Consider the following 19,240-nt stretch of genomic DNA (forward strand, 5'->3'; position numbering starts at 1 on the left):
TTAAAAAGGTGTGTGTTTGAAATAAATTGAGAGAAAAAATAGTCTTGTAATTAACCACATATTTACTATTTCTGGTGCTTTTCATTCCCTGCTGGAGAGACTGAGTCTCCTTCTGGTATTATTTTTTCTTAACCTAAAGCGTTTCTTTAGCGCTGTGTGTAGTACAGTTTGATGGCAACAAATTCCCAGTGTGTTTTATTTGGGACTATATTTTGCCTTTATCCCTGAAACATGCTGTATCTGAATGTAGAATTCTGGGTTGACAGTGTTTGTTTTTGCTTTTGTTGAGCACTTTAAATGTATTGTTCCTTTGTCAGTGTGGCCTTTCAAATCACTATGTCTCCATATGTAATGTACCACTTATGCTTTCAAGGTTTTCTCCTTAACTGGAGTTTTCAGAAGTCTGCCTGCAACAAACCTATGTGTGCTTTTTTCTGCACGAACCTTTCTTCATACTCAATGATTATCTTGAATCTAAAGTTGACGTTTTCAATTTTTTTCTCTCTGTTCTTCAGATTGATCATTTGTATTGATTTATCTTCAGGTTCACAGATTTTTATGCTGTATTGAATCTGCTATTAAAATCATCAACTGATTCTTTAAACTTCAAGTATTTTTTAGTTCTAGAATTTCCATTTCTATTTCTGTGCTAAGATTTTCCTATATTTTTATTCATTTGGGAGTATATCTTCATTTGTGCTGGTGACCATTGTTACAATATGTCTTCACCTCTGCCAACTTCATGACAATTGTTACAACATGTCTTTAAATCCTCGCCTCTGCCAACTTCTGGGTCATTCTGGGTCATACTGGGTCAGTATCTGTCATTGTCCCATTTTCCTGTTTCACCGTTTGTTGACTCTGAATTCTATTATGTGCTCCCACAGAGTACTGACTATTTTTGTTTTGTTTAGCAGGCAGTTAACTTGTCTAAACTCAACTTGGGTTTTTATTGGTTGTGAAGACATGTCACATAATTTTTTTTGACTGTTTTTTTATGAAAGAGTTTTGAAAATTATTGGCCAGGTATTTGTAGAATGTTCCTCAATTTATATATTTATGTTTTCCTCACAATTAGACTGAGATAATGACTTTTTTAAGAGAAACTTCTAGATGAAAAGTGAAACCTCATTGCATCAAATTTTAAAAATTTGGATGAACTAAAGTTTACTCTGCTCTGTAAAGTTATATGGGCTTTACCAAAAGCTTAATTTTTTTTTGTATTCATCATTACAGTATCATACAGGCTAGTTTTATTGTCCTAAAAATCTCCTATGCTTCATGTACGCAACATCATCACTCTACACTCCACCCCAAACTCTGGCAAACATTGATCTTTTTGCTGTTTCTACAGTTTTGCCTTTTTCAGAATGTCATGTAGCTGGAATCACATAACAGGTAGCTCTTTCAGACTGACCTCTTTCACTTGATGATATGCATTTAAGTTTCATCCATGTCTTTTCATGGTTTGATAGTTCTTGTTGTTTTATTGCTGAAAAGTACTCCATTGTATACATAGACCAGCATGTATTTTGCAACTGCTGAATCATTTGGTAAGACTGTGTAGGAGACTGTGAAACTGTCTTCTAAATGGCTATATCATGTTGCATTGCCATTTGCATTGCCATTTCCTGTTGCTCCACATCCTTGTCAGCATTTGGTATTGTCATGTTTTTCTTTTTCATTTTAACCATTCTAATAGGTGTGTGATGCTACTCCACTTTGTTTTGATTTGCAACTCTCTGATGACAAATGAGATTGAGCATCTTTCTATATGCTTATGCTTCAATTATATATCTTCTTTGGTGAGTTTTCTGTTCAGACCTTCTCCCGATTTTAAAATAGTGTTGAATTTTTTTCTTACTGATGAGTATGAAGTGCTTTATATACTTTGGATACAAATTATTTGTCTGATATGTGTTTTGCAAATATTTTCTCCAAGATCGTGGCTTTTTATTCTCTTAACAGCATCTTTCATAGAGCACAACCTTTTAATTTTCCTAAAGTGCAATGTTTTTCTTTCATGAATTCGGCTATTAGTGTTACATTTTAAAACATATCACCAAACTTAAGATCTTGTATTTTCTTCAGGAAGTCTTATAGATTTGTATTTTACACTTAGGACTATGATCCAGCTTGGGTTAATTTTTTTTTAAAGGTTTAAGGTCTGTGCCAACGTCTCTTTTTTTTTTTTTTTTTTTTTTTTTTGCATATGGATGTCCAATTTTCCTAACTCCTTTGATAAAAAAGACAATTTCTCTCTACTGAGCTGCTTTTGCTCCTTTGTTAAAGATCAATTGACTGTATTTGTGTTTATTTATAGACTCTGCTCTATTCCATTGACCAATAGCGATCAATTGACTGTATTTGTGTTTATTTATGGACTCTGCTCTATTCCATTGGCCTATGTGCCTACTCTTTTACCAATACCATGTTGTCTTGATTACTGTAGCTCTATCCAGCTCTTGAAATTGGGAAGTGTAAGTCCTCTAACTCTATTCTTCTTTGGTATTATTTTGCCTGTTTTAGGTCTTTCGCCTTCCCATACAAATTCAGAATCAGTTTGGAACTATCAACAAAATGGCTTGCTGGGATTTTGATTGAGAATTTGTAGAATGTATAGATCAAATAAATTTTTTAAATGGCATCTTAACATTATTGAGTTTTTCAATCCATGAACACAGAATATCCCTCCATTTATTTAGATCTTACTTGATTTTTTTTGGTCGGTTTTTTAAGATTTTTAGACATAGGCTCTGTACCTGTTATGATAGACTTACACCTCAGTGTTCCTTTTATGTGTGGTGCTATTTAAATAGCATTGTTTTAAACTTCAAATGTTACTTGTTTGTTACTGAAATGTGAGACAGCATTTGATTTTTATTTAACTCTGCATTCTACACCCTTGCTATACTCACTGATTTATTTCGTGAGTTTGTTGGTTGATTTCGGAGGAATTTCTAAATAAACAATCACATCATCTTCAAATATAGCCAGTTTTGTTTATTTCTTTTTTTCCAATCTACATAATTTTTATTCAATTTTCTTGTCTTATTGTGCTAGCTAGGGCTTCCAGTGCAATATTTAATAGGCATGGTGAGAGAGGGCACCCTTGCCTTTTTCTGGATCTTAGAAGAAAAGCATCCAGTGTTTGTCTTTCAAGTATGATGTTACCTGTAGGCTTTTTGTAGATTTGTTTATATTTAATCACCTGGTGGAAGTTTTTCTCTAGTCATAATTTGGTGAGAGTTTTATTATGAATTTGTTTTGGATTTTTTCAACTGCTTTTTATGCACCAATTGTTATAATGTATGATTTTTCTTATTTATCCTATTGATTGATTTCTCAAATGTTGAACCAGATGTGCATACCCAGAATAAATACTGTTGGGGTTTGATGTACAGTTCTTTGTATGTACTATTGGTTTTAATTGGCTAAGGCTTCATTTAGGACTTTTCCATCTATATTCATAAGAGATGTTGGGTTATAGTTTTTCTTTCTTGAAATATCTATCAAATTTTAGTATAAGGATCATCCTGGCTTCATAGAATGAGGTAGAAAGTGTTCCTTTCTGCTTCTATGTTTTGGAAAAAATTGTAGAGAATGGGTGTCATTTCTTCCTTAAATATTTGGAAGAAGGCACTGGTGAAATCAATAGGCTCTGAGAACTTTTGGAAGCTTATTAACTATTGTATCAGTCTGCTCTCACGCTGCTGATAAGGACATACCTGAGACTAGGTAATTTGTGAAGAAAAAGAAGTTTAATGGGCTCACAGTTCCATATGGCTGGGGAGGCCTCACAATCATGGAGGAAGGCAAGGGAAGAGCAAAGGCATGTCTTACATAGTGGAAGGCAAAGAGAAATGAGAACCAAGTGAAAGGGGTTCCCCCTATAAAAACATCAGATCTCATGAGACTTATCCACTACCATGAGACCAGTATGGGGGCAACTGCCCCCATGATTCCATTATCTCCCACCAATTCCCTCCCACAACACGTGGGATTTATGGGAGCTATAACTCAAGATGAGAGTTGAGTGGGGACACAGCCAAACCATATCAATTATTGATGCATTTACTTTAATAAGTATAGAATTATAAGGTTATCCATTTCTTTTTGTGTGAATTGTGGTAGTTTTTTTCTTTCAAGAAAAGTCAGCTCCATCTAAATCACCAAATGTTAGGGCATTGAGTTACTCATAGTATTTTTTTATTATACTTTAAATGTCCAGGAATTAGTGATAATAACCTCCCTCTTATTTCTGGTCCTAGTAATTTGTCTTTTCTCTCTTTTTTTCTTGCTTATACTGGCTAGTGGTTTATCCATCTTGCTGATCTTTTAAAAGAATCAGTTTATGCTTTCCCTGATTTTCTCTGTTATTTTCCTGTTTTCCATTTTATTAATTTCTGCTCTAATTTCTATGTTTCTTTTCTTCTTCTTGCTTTAGGGTTACATTGTTCTTCTTTTCTGGTTTCCTGAAGTGAAAGCTTAAAATACTGATTTTTAGTTCTTCTGGGATTTTTTCAAATAGATTCATTTAATATTATAAATTTATCTCTAAGCACTGCTTTCCTGCATCTCACAAATTTTGAAAGTGAAAGTTATACTTTCATTTTCTTTTATTCAAAATTTTTAAAAATTTATTTTGAGAATCCTGGGGCCTCGGCATTATTTAAGTGTCCATTGCATAGTTCCTAAATATTTGGGTATTGTACATTTATGTTTCTGTTCCTGAGTTCCAGTTTAATTTTATTGTCATCTGAGAATATATTTTGTATATTTGTATAATTTCTTGTCTTTTAAATTTGTTAATGTGTGTTCTGTAGCCCAGAATGTTGTCTATATTGGTGAATGTTCCATCTGAGCTTGAGAAGGGTGTGTGTTCTATGGTTGTTGGATGGAATATTCTATTAACATTAATTAGATAAAGTTAATGATTAGTGCTGTTCAGGTCAACCGTATCCTCATTGATTTCTGCTTTCTTGACCTACTGACAGGAGGTCATTGAAGTCTCCAACTATAGCAGTGAAATTGTCTATCTTTCCTTCAGTTCTTTCAGTGTTTGCCTCACATATTTTCATATTACATTGTTAAGATGTATATTCATTGAGAGTTATCTTTTCTTCTTGAAAAATTGGCCCCTTTATCATTGTACAGTGTAGTTAATTTTATCCTTGATAATTGTCCTTGTTCAGAAGTCGACTTTGAAATTAATACTGCTACTCCAGCTTTCTTTTAGTTTGTGTGAGCATGATTGTGATGGTTAATACTAAGTGTCAACTTGATTGGATTGAAGGATGCAAAGTATTGATTCTGGGTGTATCTGTAAGGGTATTGCCAAAGAAGATTAACATTTGAGTCAGTGGGCTGGGAAAGGCAGATCCACCCTTAATCTGAGTGGGCACCATATAATCAGCTGCCAGCATGGCTAGAATATAAAGCAGGCAAGAAACATGAAAAGGCTAGACTGGCTTAGTCTCTCAGCCTACATTTTTATGCCATGGTGGATTCTCCCTGCCCTCAAATATCAAACTCCAAGTTCTTCATTTTTGGGACTTCATCTGGCTTCCTCATGCCTCAGCTTGCAGACAGCCCAGTGTGGGGCTTTGTGATATAATGTGTGTGTGTGTATATACAGATGCGTATATATATACACATATATATACGCATAATAATTTATATGTATATATATATACACATATATATTATTAGTTCTATCTCTCTGGAGAAGGCTGAGAAGTACAGATTTTGGTACCAGGAGTGCAGTGGTTCGAGAAGAACAGAATATTAAGGATGGAGTTCTTTTGTTGGTTTTGGGGTTTCTGGAGTTGCCGGCTTAATATGATTAGACCCCAAAATGCTAAGGACTCCACTTCTAATAGTATGGAGAACACTGGTAGTCCTTGGCATGAACTATTTAGAGAGTTATGCAAAATAAATGCATTTAACACTCCTGATTCACTGTTCATTAGACGCAAGGAGTTTAGTGACTCTATACATAATACCTTTGACCATATGTGGAGAACCAAGGAACATAATTAACCTGGTTGATTGCTCCTATTTCACTAGAAAAGTGATGAAAGAAAATGATGAACTCAGGCATTCTATCTCCCAGCTTCAGAAGCAGATATCGAGCCTCAAATCTTCTAAGATTGCCCTGAGTTGGAGTCTAATCTCCTGTAGAGAAAGAGCTGAAATTGTGAAAAATCAGACACAAGCTCTTATCATGCGAGTGGCTGACATGCAACAAAAGGTGCATGCGTGGCCTAACTGGATGTCTACTCTTAAAGCGAGGGCATTGATTGGAAAAGAACAAAAGGTGCATGCGTGGCCTCACCAGATGTCTACTGTTAAAGCGAGGGCATTGATTGGAAAAGAATGGGACCCTATAAGTTGGAATGGGGACATGTGGGAGAACCCTGATGAAGCTGGGGACACTGAGCTTGTAAACTCTGAGGAACCTTTTCTTGCCAAAAGGAACAGCTTCCCCATCCCCAGTAGTGGCAACATCCCCTCTCTGACCCACACCACTGTCAGCCTTTCCACATTTGTCTGAGGAGATAAATCCTGCACTGCCTGAGGCAACCGTGATGACCTTCCCTGAGGCAGTGGCCAGGAAAGACCATGCTGATTCTCCTCAGGACCTACTCCCACCACCCCTGTTTGCTTCTAGACCTATAACTAGACTTTAGTTCTGGCAAACCCCTAGAGGTGAGGTTCAGAGTGTGACCCACAAGGAGGTGCGCTACCCTCCAAAAGTACTGCTTGAGCTTTGTAATTTATATAAACAGAAACCAGGAGAGTGGGTATGGGAATGGATATCAAGGGTGTGGGATAATGGTGGAAGGAACAGAAAGTTGGATCTGGCTGAATTTATTGATTTGGGTCCATTAAGTAGGGACTCTACCTTTAACGTTGCAGCTCAGGCAGTTAAAAAAAGATTCTAATAGTTTGTTTGCTTGGTTAGCTGAAATATGGATTAAAAGATTGCCCACTGTGAGTGAGCTGGAAATGCCTGATCTCCCTTGGTTTTATGTAGAGGAAGTGCTCTAAAGGCTGAGGGAGATTGGGATGGTGGAGTGGATGGGTCACTTTAGACCTACTCATCCCAGCTGGGAGGGCCCAGAAGATATACCCTTGAGCAATGCTTTGCAAAATATATTTGTGAGGGCAGAACCTACATCTTTGAAGAGCCCTGTAATTGCTTTTCTGTGTATCTCAGATCTACCAGTGGGAACCACAGTTACTCAACTACAAAATTTAAATACAATGGGAATAATTGGATCCTAAGGTGGCAGAGGCCAAGTGGCAGCACTCAACCATCAAACGCAAGGTGGGTGTAGCTACAGTAATGGATAGCAGAGGCAAAGCAGCAATCAGAATAGTCTGACTCATGTAGAGCTCTGGCATTGGCTAAGTAATCATGATGTTCTTAGAAGTGAAATTGATATTTAAATTATACAAACAGAAAACTTCTAGGTCAAATGGACAAAAAATTAATTTGAATTATAAAAACAGAGAATCATGTCCCCTCAATCAATTCCAGACTTGAGCCTGTTTACAGACCTAGAACCCCTTGAATGAAGGGGATGCTGGGTAACTTTGAGGAAGTACCCCACTACATTACCGACAATTTATGCAGTGTATCTTGCTCCCATCCTTCCCCAAGGAGAGATCCGGACTTTAACCAGGGTAACTGTGCACTGGGGAAAGGGAAATGATCAGACATTTTGGGGACTACTGGATACTGGCTCTGAGCTGATGTTGATTCCAGGGGACCCAAAACATCATTGTGGTCCTCCATTTAAAGTAGGGGCTTATGGAGGTTAGGTAATTAAGGGACTTTTAGCTCAGAGCCGACTTACAGTGGGTCCAGTGGGTCCCTGGACTCACCCTGTGGTCATTTTCCCAGTGCCAGAATGCGTAATTGGCATAGACATACTTAGCAGCTGGCAGAACCCCCACATCAGCTCCCTGACTGTTAGGGTGAAAGCTATTATGGTGGTAAAGGTCAAATGGAAGTCATTAGAGCTGCCTCTGCCTAGAAAAATAGTAAATCTAAACCAATATTCCATCCCTGGAGAGACTGTGGAGATTAGTGCCACCATCGAGGACTTGAAAGACGCAGGGGTGGTGATTCCCATCACGTTCCTGTTCAACTCTTCCATTTGGCCTGTGCAGAAGACAGATGGAACTTGGAGAATAACAGTAGATTATCATAAGCTTAACCAAGTGGTAATTCCAATTGTAGCTGCGGTACCAGATGTGGTTTTATTGCTTGAGGAAATTAACACATCTCCTGGTACCTGGTATGCAGCCATTGACTTGGCAAATGCTTTTTTCTCCATTCCTGTCCATAAGGCCCACCAGAAGCAATTTGCCTTCAGCTGGCAAGGCCAGCAATACACCTTTACTCTCCTCTTTCAGGGGTATATCAACTCTCCAGCTTTGTGTCATAATTTTTTTTTCTTTTCTTTTGAGATGGGGTCTCACTCTGTCACCCAGGCTGGAGTGCAGTGGCATGATCTCTGCTCACTGCAACCTCTAACTCCCAGGTTCAAGTGATTCTCCTGCCTCAGCCTTCCTAATAGCTGGGATTACGGGCACTCACCATCATGCCTGGCTAATGTTTTGTATTTTTAGTAGAGACGGGGTTTCACCATGTTGGCCAGGCTGGTCTCGAACTCCTGACCTCAGGTGATCTGCTCACCTCAGTCTCTCAAAGTGCTGGGATTACAGGCGTGAGCCACCATGCCCAGCCTGTGTCATAATCTTGTTCGAAGAGACCTCGATCACTTTTCGCTTCCACAAGGTATCACACTGGTCCATTACACTGAGGACGTTATGCTGATTGGATCTAGTGAGCAAGAAGCGGCAAACACAATGGACTTACTGGTGAGACATTTGTGTGCCAGAGGATGGGAAATAAATCTGACTAAAATGTAGGGAACTTCAACCTCAGTAAAATTTCTAGGGGTCCAGTGGCGTGTGGACTGTTGAGATATTTCTTCTAAGGTGAAGGATAACTTGCTGCATTTGGCCCCCTCCTACAACCAAGAAAGAGGCACAATGCCTAGTGGGGGTATTTGGAATTTGGAGGCAATGCATTCCTCATTTGGGTGTGTTACTCTGGCTCTTTATTAAGTGACCCAGAAGGCTGCCCATTTTGAGAGGAATACAGAATAGGAGAAGGCTCTGCAATGGGTCCAGTCTGCTGTGCAAGCTCCTCTGCCACCCAGGCCATATGATCCAGCAGATCCAATGGTGCTTGAAGTGTCAGTGCAGATAGGGATGCTGTTTGGAGCCCCTGGCAGGCCCCCATAGGTGAATTACAGCGGAGGCCTCTAGGATTATGGAGCAAGGCCCTGCAATCTTCTACAGGTAACTACTCTCCTTTTGAGAGACAGCTCTTGGCCTGATATTGGGTTTTGGTGTAAACTGAAGGTTTGACTATGGGTCATCAAGTCATCATGCTACCTGAACTGCCTATCATGAACTGGGTGTTTTCTGATCCATTTAACTATAAAGTGGGTCATGCACAGCAGCATTCTATCATCACATGGAAGTGGTATATACGTGATCGGGCTTGAGCAGGTCCTGATGACACAAGTAGGTTACGTGAAGAAGTGGCTCAAATGCCTCTGGTCTCTACTCCTGCCACCCTGCCTTCTCTCCCCTAGTCTGCGCCGATGGCCTCGAGGGGAGTTCCCTATGATCAGTTGACAGAGGAAGAGAAGACTGGGGCCTGGTCCACAGATGGTTCTGCATGATATGCAGGCATCACCTGAAAGTGGACAGCTGCAGCACTACAGCCCCTTTCTAGGACATCCCTGGGGGACAGCCATGAAGGGAAATCTTCCCAGTGGGCAGAACTTTGAGCAGTGCACCTGGTTGTGCCCTTTGCATGGAAGGAGAAATGGCCAGATGTGTGATTATACACTGATTCATGGGCTGTAGCCAATGGTTTGGCTGGATGGTCAGGGACTTGGAAGAAGCATGATTGAAAAATTGGTGACAAATAAATTTGAGGAAGAGATATGTGAATGAATCTCTCTGAGTGGTCAAAAACTGTGAAAATATTTGCATCTCATGTGAGTGTTCACCAAATGGTGACCTCAGCAGAGGAGGATTTTAATAATCAAGTGGATAGGATGACTCATTCTGTGGACACCACTCAATCTCTTTCCCCAGCTACCTCTGTCATCAGCTAATGGACCCATGAACAAAGTGGCCATTGTGGCAGATTTGGAGGTTATGCATGGGCTCAGCAACATTGACTTCCACTCACTAAGGCTGATGTGGCTACAGTCACTGCTGAGTGCCCAATTTGCTAGCAGCAGAGATCAATGTTGAGCCCATGATATGACACCATTCCTTGGGGTGATCAGCCAGCTACCTTGTGCCAGGTTGATTATATTGGACCTCTTCTATCATGGAAAGGGCAGAGGTTTGTCCTCAGTGGAATAGACATTTACTCTAGATATGCCTTTGCCTATCCTGCATGCAGTGCTTCTGCCAAGGCTACCATCCGTAGACTCACAGAATGCCTTATCCACCATCATGGTATTCCACACAGCATTGCCTCTGACCAGAGCACTCATTTTACTGCTAAAGAAGTGTGGCAGTAGGCTTATGCCCATGGAATTCACTGGTTTTACCATGTTCTCCATTATCCTGAAGCACTTGGATTAACAGAATGGTGGAATGGCCTTTTGAAGTCATAATTACAATGTCAACTAGGTGACAATACTTTTCAGGGCTGGGGCAAAGTCCTCTAAAAGGCCATGTATGCTCAGAATCAGCATCCAAGATATGGTACTGTTTCTCTCATAGCCAGAATTCACAGGTTCAGGAATCAAGAGGTGGAAATGGAAGTGGCACCACTCACCATCACCTAGCAACTTTTTTTTTGCTAATGTCGTGGGAACAAATTTTTGCCATTTGTTCCCACGACTTTACGTTCTGCTGGCCCAGAGGTCTTAGTTCCAGAGGGAAGAATGCTGCCACCAGGAGACACAATAACAATTCCATTGAACTGGAAGTTAAGATTGCCACCTGGACACTTTGAGCTCCTCCTACATTCAAGTCAACAGGCTAAGAAAGGAGTTACAGTGTTGGCTGGGGTGACTGATCCGGACTATCAAGGTGAAATCAGTCTACTACGCCACAGTGGAGGTAAGGAAGAGTATGCATGGAATGCAGGAAATCCATTAGGGTGTCTCTTAGTATTACCATGCCCTATGATTAAGGTCAATGAGAAACTACAACAGCCCAATCTGGGCAGGACCACAAATGGCCGGGACCCTTCAGGAATGAAGGTTTGGGTCACTACACCTGGGAAAAAAAAAAAAAAAACAAGAAAAATAAACCTGCTGAGGTGCTTGCTGAAGGCAAAGGGAATACAGAATGGGTAATAGAAGAAGGTAGTCATCGATACCAGCTATGACCACGTGACCTGTTGCAGAAAGGACGACTGTAATTATCATGAGCATTTTCTCCTTCTTTTGCTAAAAACATGTTTGTGCATGTATACATTTGCACTACAAAATATATTTATTTTATTTCCTTTTTCCTTTATCATGTGACATAAAATTTATTGACTTCATATCAGCATTTAAGTATTGTTAACTTTATGTAATAGCATTTGGGTTGGGGATTGGTGCATTTCCGGTTGTACAAAGGATAGTTGTATTATGTTAGGCATGATTATGGCCTTATTATTGCCTTTATTTGAAGACTATGTATGATCTCTGGTGATGTGTATGGGTTCAAGTTAGCAAGGGTTGGAGTTCTTATGGTTAATACTGAGTGTCAACTTGATTGGATTGAAGGATGCAAAGTATTGATCCTGGGTGTGTCTGTGAAGGTGTTGCCAAAGGAGATTAACCTTTGAGTCAGTGGACTGGGAAAGGCAGACCCACCTTTAAGCTGGGTGGGCACCATCTAATCAGTTGCTAATGTGGCTAGAATATAAAGCAGGCAGAAAAACATGAGAAGGCTAGAATGGCTTAGCCTCCCAGCCTACATCTTTCTCCCATGCCAGATGCTTCCTGCCCTCAAACGTCAGACTACAAGTTCTTCAGATTTGGGATTCGGACTGGCTTCCTCACTCCTCAGCTTGCAGATGGACTATTGTGAGACCTTGTGATCATGTGAGTTAATACTACTTAATAAACTTCCATATATATATATATATATATATATAAAGGATATATATATATAAAGGATATATATATATATAAAGGATATATATATATATAAAGGATATAGGCTATAGGATATATAGGATATATATATATAGAGGATATATAGGATATATATCTATATAAAGGATATATATCTATATAAAGGATATATATCTATATAAAGGATATATATCTATATATAAAGGATATATATATCCTATCAGTTCTGTTCCTCTAGAGAACGCTGACTAATACAATGATGAATCTATTGCCATATCTTTATTTTAATGTCTCTGTATCTTTGTATTTAAAGTAGATTTTTATAGGCAACACATATACTTGAGTCTTATTTTCTTAATCCACTTAATGTACTCTGATAATCTTGCTCTTTTAATTGGTATATTTAGACCATTCACATTTACAGTGATGATTTATCTAGTTAGATTGATATTAGCCATATTTGTAACTTTTTTTTTAAATTTGAAGACTTTTATTTCTGACTCTTCTGGTTTAAACTGACCATTTTATAAGAATCAATTTTATCCTCTCTCTTACCATATCAATTACACTTCTTTAAAATATAATAGCTTCCATAGAATTTACAATATACATTTTAACTAATCTAAATCCATCTACAAAGAACACTATTCCACTCCATGTGGAGTGCAGGTGCCTTCTAGCAGAGAATTCTTGATTATTCCCACCCATCCCTTGTGATATTGCTGTCATTTCATTTACTCACATACTATAATCACCCAATACATTTTACCTTCATTTATTCCTTCCCTAACTCTTTTCTCTTATGGAGATTCACGTTTCAGATTTATATCATATTCCTTCTTGAAGAACTGCTTTAATTGTTTCTTTAATGGCAGATGCAGGTGATACATTCTCTTAAGAATTTTTTTGGAGGGAGGTCTGAGAAAGACTTTATTTTTTCTTCATTTTTAAAGATTAATTTAATTGGTTATAGAATTCTTGGGTTTTTTCTTATTAACGATTTAAATAGTTCACTCCACTCATATCTTGCTTGTATGATTTCTGATAAGATGTCAGCTGCAATTCTTATCCTTATTCTTCTCTCTGGCTTTTTTCAAAATTTTCTCTTCCTTTTTGATTTTTTACAGTTTGAAAATAATATGCTTGTGTATAGTTTTTCTTTTTCTCCATTCTCCTCCTCTTTCTTCTTCTCCTCTCTTCGTCATCTTATATTTATCCTGCTTTGTGTTGTCTGAGCTTCTAGTATGTGTGGTTTTGAGTCTGTCATTAACATTAACATTTTTCTCCTTTGGTATTACATATATGTATACCTTTTGAAATTTTCCCATTCCCAGTAAGGAATGTTCTGTGTGTGTGTGTGTGTGTGTGTGTGTGTATGTGTGTTTATTCTTTCTTCTCTGCATTTTAATTTAGGACATTGCTGTTGACCTGTCTTCAAGTTCACTGATTCTCTCTTCAGCTCTGTTGGATCACTGGAGCATCAGTGATGCTCACTGATTAACATTCTTTGTTTCTACCACAGTGTTCTTTTTTGGTAGCATTTGTAGCAAATTCTTCAGACTCAGAATTTCCATCATTCTACTTACAGTCCCTGTTTATTCTCTCATGCTTTCTACCTTTCCCACTACAGCTCTTGACATAGTATTCACAATTATTTACATTCCAATCTGCTCATTCCCTCATCAGGGCCATGGCTGAGTCTGGTTCTGATGCTCACGTTGTCTTTTTAGACTAAGTTTTTGTATTTTTATTTTGTTTTGGTTTTGCCTTTTGATATAGCTTGTCATTTTCTGAGGAAAATAGGCCTCTGACATGAGTATTTATGTGAATGTGGCTAAAAGTTCATCTTCACCAAAAGATTTTTCTAGCTATGGGTGCCAGGGACCTCATATTCTTCTCTAGTCCTCATTTTCTTGGCCTTGGGCTTCCCTAAGAACTCCTCAAGAGTCTGTGTCTTGCAGCTCCTCTATTTAAATTACCAAATTTCCCACGTGCTTCCTTGAAGTCCCCACATCTACACCTCCCAATGAAAGCCCTGGGATGCTCAGCCTCTGCTTTTTCATCACCTGCACGTCTTAGTTCCCTGGAGGGAACACATGCTGGGATCATGGGGTTCATCAGAGGAGGACAGAAGAGGAGCATTCATTCAACAGCAATGGAGATACGGTCATCATATAGTGACTTTCTTGGACATGAACCATTGTGGCTGGCCAATGCAATAAAGCCTCATATTTGAACATTGTTTGTGCACTTAATGGACGTTTCTATGTGTTTTATATCACTTAATAATCTAAGGGATGGGAAGTTCTAAAGTGGCCATGTCTTGCTCACTGATGTGCGCCTGGTCTAGCATCATGTCGAGCCCATAGGGAGGGGTCAAGAACTATTAGCATCGAAACCATTTATTTCACAAATGAGGAACTGGAGCTTCCTTATGTGAATGCTTCACCAGCCTATCTATATAACTTTCTGTGCTCAAACGTGGAGGCATCTCCAGAAGGAACCAAGGCAACATCTGCACCTCAAAATGGACAAGAAGACCCACTACTCCCATCACCCTACAGTTGCTCCTGATAACCACTGAGAATACACGTGGAGAATCATGGCGGAAGGGACATCTTTGAAGCTCTCCTGACTGAGACTTCAAGACCTAAATGAGCTTTCCTCACCTGTTTGAGAACAGGCAGTTCTGTGGACCTTAGCCCTGAGCCGATGAGAAGAGGTCTCACTCTGGAGCAAACCCAGGTAGCCTTCTTCTCAAAATACTTGTTTACCACAGTTCACAGGAAAACATGGCAACGAGTGTCAAGGAGTGGGCAGAAAACATAGCTTGTATGCCTATACCACTGGCTCCAGCCCATGTGACTCCAATCACTGCAAATCCAGCCCACGTGACTGTAATCCCTGCAGATCCAGCCTATGTGACTCTAATCACTGCAGATCCAGCCCTGTGACTCTAATTACTGTGGATCCAGCCCTATGACTCTAATCCCTGCAGATCCAGCCCATGTGACTCCAATCACTGCGGATCCAGCCCTGTGACTCTAATCACTGCAGATCCAGCCCTGTGACTCTAATCACTGCAGATCCAGCTCACATGACTCTAATCACTGCAGATCCAGCTCACATGACTCTAATCACTGCAGATCAAGCTACGTGACTCTAATCACTGCAGATCCAGTTCACTTGACTTTAATCACTGCAGATCCAGCCCTGTGACTCTAATCACTGCAGATCCAGCCACGTGACTCTAATTGCTGCAGATCCAGCCCATGTGACTCCATTCGCTGGCCCCAAGAGAGGGAAGCCTGAGAGACAACGGGCCTGGGGAAGCTAGTCACACGGGTGTGCTGACTTGAGTAGAAGTAGCCCACTAACAAGGTGCTGCAGGCTGGCAGCTGAGCCGGATGCTGACAGTGGGAGGTGGTGAGTCCCTCAGGCTGGTGGAATGGCAATGATAACTCAGGATCTGGCCAGGAAGCAGCTGCCCTCGAGGCTGGGGCCTTTCCCGGAGGTTTCTGGAGCCCCGTCCTCTCTGGTTTCCAGTCTCTGGTAGTGCCCCATTGGGCAGCAATGAAGAGCCCCACTGTGGCCATGACCTGGCCTAGTCCTCCCTGGAGCATTTGGGCCAGCTCCTCTGAACGGGGCTCACATCTCACCAGAACATTCTCATAAACAATACATCTCAATCCTGGGGGAACCGTCACTGGACAAGTCCAGCTTGTCCTAAAGTAAGCGATTGTCAGAACCTGAGGCCTTAGAATTTCACACCTCCCCCCAGCCCCCACACGAGCTCCTTGAGCTCCACACACACACTGGTTCATACTATCAGGAAATTATGGTGCCAACCTGCACGGCTGCTGCATCACCTTGATGCCACCGGAGGCTTCCTGATCTCCGTGGTTCTTTTCACAGGCACACCTGAAAGAGAGTTGCAGGGTATCAACACGTGCTGCACGTTTAAGTAAAATAGGATTCCTTTTTCTTAAATATTTAACAAACCCTTCAGGATATACATGGAAGTAATTGAAGCATCCCAAGTAAGCGACCAGCCAAGTTTCCAAGATTTAACGTTATCTGAATTACTATTCTGAAAATAAAGTTTTCTTATCTGAAAAAAAATGGCGATCAACAAACACTAGCAAAACAAAACAAAACACCCCTTACTGTCTGGGAACTGTATTTGAAACTGACATTCAGGAAAATATTGCCTATAAAAAGCAGCTGCTACTGTTGGGTAAAACTTACAGTGGGTATGACGCATAGAAAGTGAAGGTGATATCCAGGTGCGGGGCTTCACGAAGTTGGTCACAGAGGGAACTAGCACCAGGATGGAGCCAAACGCGGTGTGAAGTACTCCCTGCAGCCCCATCCCCCAAGGAGGCTGGCATCTGGACGGGCGTCTGCCCTGAGCCTTTCCTCTGCCTCCCTCGCAGTCTCCTTTCGTCTCCCAACTGCCACCTCTGGTCACCGCGACACCTGCAAAGCCTCCCACTTTTATCTGTCTAAGGATGACATCGTGCAATGCCCTTTCTCAGGCCACTCTTGCAGGCAGTCACTGGGATCTTCCATGATGGGCCAGATGTGTCGCTACACATGGATGCGGCTCTTTCCTGGGGTGTCTGGGGCAGGTGGGGACAGCAGACATTAAAGCCAGTGACAGTCAGGGACTTAAACCCACAGCAAGGCCCAGCACATCCTCCTGGGGCTGGGGAGTGAAGTTTAGATGTCCATGCCTTGCTTTCTTCAAAACCTGAAATTACTGTGGATGAGCTTATAGTAGATATACCTCAGCAACATGTGCAATAATTACTGAAAAATGAATGTGCATTTAAGTATTAATGAAATAAATATTTAGTAGGTTATTTGAGAGCTTGGTTATATCCTGAAATGTTTAAAAAATAATGAGAGGTTTATTAAATCTTTAAATGATGACTCCATAAGAGTTCTTGCAATGTACCTCTCTTCCTGAGTTCAGAAAATAGAGATTTGTTTTCCAAAGATTGGTGAGCCAACCCTCAGAACAGAAGCTGGAGACAGATGCCCTGGACAGAATGACGAGATCTATGAGAATCTGAAAAGCAAGGACTCAGTCACTGGGAACAGAAAGCAAGAGGGACACAGAACAGAGTTAGGGCCTCACCATGTCACTGGGCTGTCCGGAGGACACAGATATGAGTGTGGTCTTCAGAAACGAGTCCTGGGATGCCACCACAGAGCTCGCCCAGGGGAGCTGCTGACTACTATAAAGTGGAGTGTTGGGAGCTCAGGCTGCCAGGACAAACATGAACAGGCGGGGCTTACACAGCAATATCCCCTCTCATTGGAGCCGCAGGCTGAGAAGTCCAGGAGGAAGGTGCAGCTGTGGCTCTGGCCAGGGCTCCTCCTGGCTGGTAGAGAGCTGCTTCCTCCTGTGTTTTTGTGCAGTGGAGAGAGGCTGAGGGAGCTCCCTGGGCCCCACCCTCACGACACAATCACCTCCCCAAGGCCCCACCTCCAAATGCCCTTCCCTGGGGATCAGGAATTCATCCCAGACCTGCAGGGGATTCTAGAAGTGCCGTAGTGCAGCCTCGTGGAAGGCCCCTGCGGAGCCACCGCCTTGCAACACTGGGAAAAAGGGACATCAGCTAGCAGGGTAAGGGAGACGCCAGTGATCCAGGCCTGCACCAGAAACACAGACTCCAGCCTCTCCTGCCATGTCCGAGTCAGCCCTGGGCTCAGGGTAAGGGAGATGCCAGTGATCCAGGCCTGCACCAGAAACACAGACCCCAGCCTCCCCTGCCGTGTCCGAAGTCAGCCCTGGGCTCAGGGTAAGGGAGACACCAGTGATCCAGACCTGCACCAGAAACACAGACCCCAGCCTCCCCTGCCGTGTCTGAGTCAGCCCCGGCCTCAGGTCCTGATTAGGTGAGCTCACAGGCAGTCCTTGGCTGAACCAGTGTCTGGAAAGGGACATTTTGGTCTCAGACTTCATGGAACAGGGTTTCACCAGAGACCCCTGGAACTGAGGCTGGGCCAGCAGCCTGGAGCCCTGTAGTCCACACGCAGGCTGGTGGCAGGGCGCCTGGCCGGCCTTCTGATTCGCTGCTATGTTTAGTTTTTGCCTGGATCTAGAGACCACAGCATGCATCTTCGTTCTAGGAGGGGAAGCCCTCAGAATCCCCTCTGAGCTCTGCTTTAGGGGGAGGCAGGTGCTAGGTGGCCACAGGTGAGCTCCTCAACCAGCCAGTGACAATAGTCTGTAAGGAGAATTTCAGTAATACCTGCCAAACGAACCCCTGTGGCAGAGAGTGGACGGGAAGAAGTTGCTTGAGTGGGAGGGTCCCTCAGGCTCAATGAGGATAAAGAAACTACGCAGTGTCCTCCGCCCAGAGGGACGCGTCCCTGCGGGCACACCCATCCCCCTAAACCCCCTGAAAACCCAGGAAGCCAAAGCCCTTGGCACACTCAGTTTCTTATGTTTGAAAACTGCTGCTCTGCCTCATGGTAAACAACACCCTTCCCCAGGTGACCCCCCTACATACTGTGGGTCAGTGTGTCCCTGCCACAACAGTAGACAGAAACACACATGCACAGGTGCACGCTCACGCACGCACCTCTCACGCCATCGCTTACGCACAAGCAAACTGTGCTCTGCCGAGGCTTCACGTTTGTCTTGCCTTTTTTTGTTTGTTTTTACCATGAAGGATTCCCATTGATTTAAAAACGAATAAAGTTGGAAGACACCTCAGGAAGCACACAGTGCCTCCTGAAGTGAGAGAGTGGCGCGTGAGGAAAGTCTTAAGTGGTAGAGTTTAAACTGTGTGAGTCTCACAGATGGGTTCCATCAGCTGGACAATCATTAGTTCTTTTATAGGGGGATATTGGAGAGACGATATAGGTCGGGATGGAAGCCCCAGGACAGGGCCTCTGATAAGACCTCTGGACACAGGAGGAAGATCCCATTTTCCTGTTTTTCTAAAAAAAAATAGGAAAGGAAAAACCCTGAAGTCAGATGAAAAGCGGCCTCCACATGCGTAACCTTCAGCACTCCGCTCACCTGGAGAGCCTCTACC

The 19,240-nt window shown here is 41.8% G+C and overlaps 1 long non-coding RNA gene across 1 annotated transcript in view; it reads right to left on the reverse strand.

Moving 5' to 3' along the window:
* The window catches only part of LOC129059319 (uncharacterized), a 57,869-nt gene extending 40,180 nt beyond the window's left edge, over positions 1–17,689 (reverse strand). Inside the window, exons 1-2 of the long non-coding RNA XR_008525109.2 lie at positions 17,329–17,689; positions 16,035–16,106 (exon numbers count right to left, since the gene is read on the reverse strand). This is a non-coding gene — a long non-coding RNA (uncharacterized LOC129059319). The remainder of the gene's footprint in view (positions 1–16,034; positions 16,107–17,328) is intronic.
* Between the last annotated feature and the right edge of the window lie 1,551 nt (positions 17,690–19,240).

This window comes from Pongo abelii, chromosome 4, assembly GCF_028885655.2.
Source record: "Pongo abelii isolate AG06213 chromosome 4, NHGRI_mPonAbe1-v2.0_pri, whole genome shotgun sequence".
NCBI classification, from domain to species: Eukaryota; Metazoa; Chordata; class Mammalia; order Primates; family Hominidae; genus Pongo; species Pongo abelii.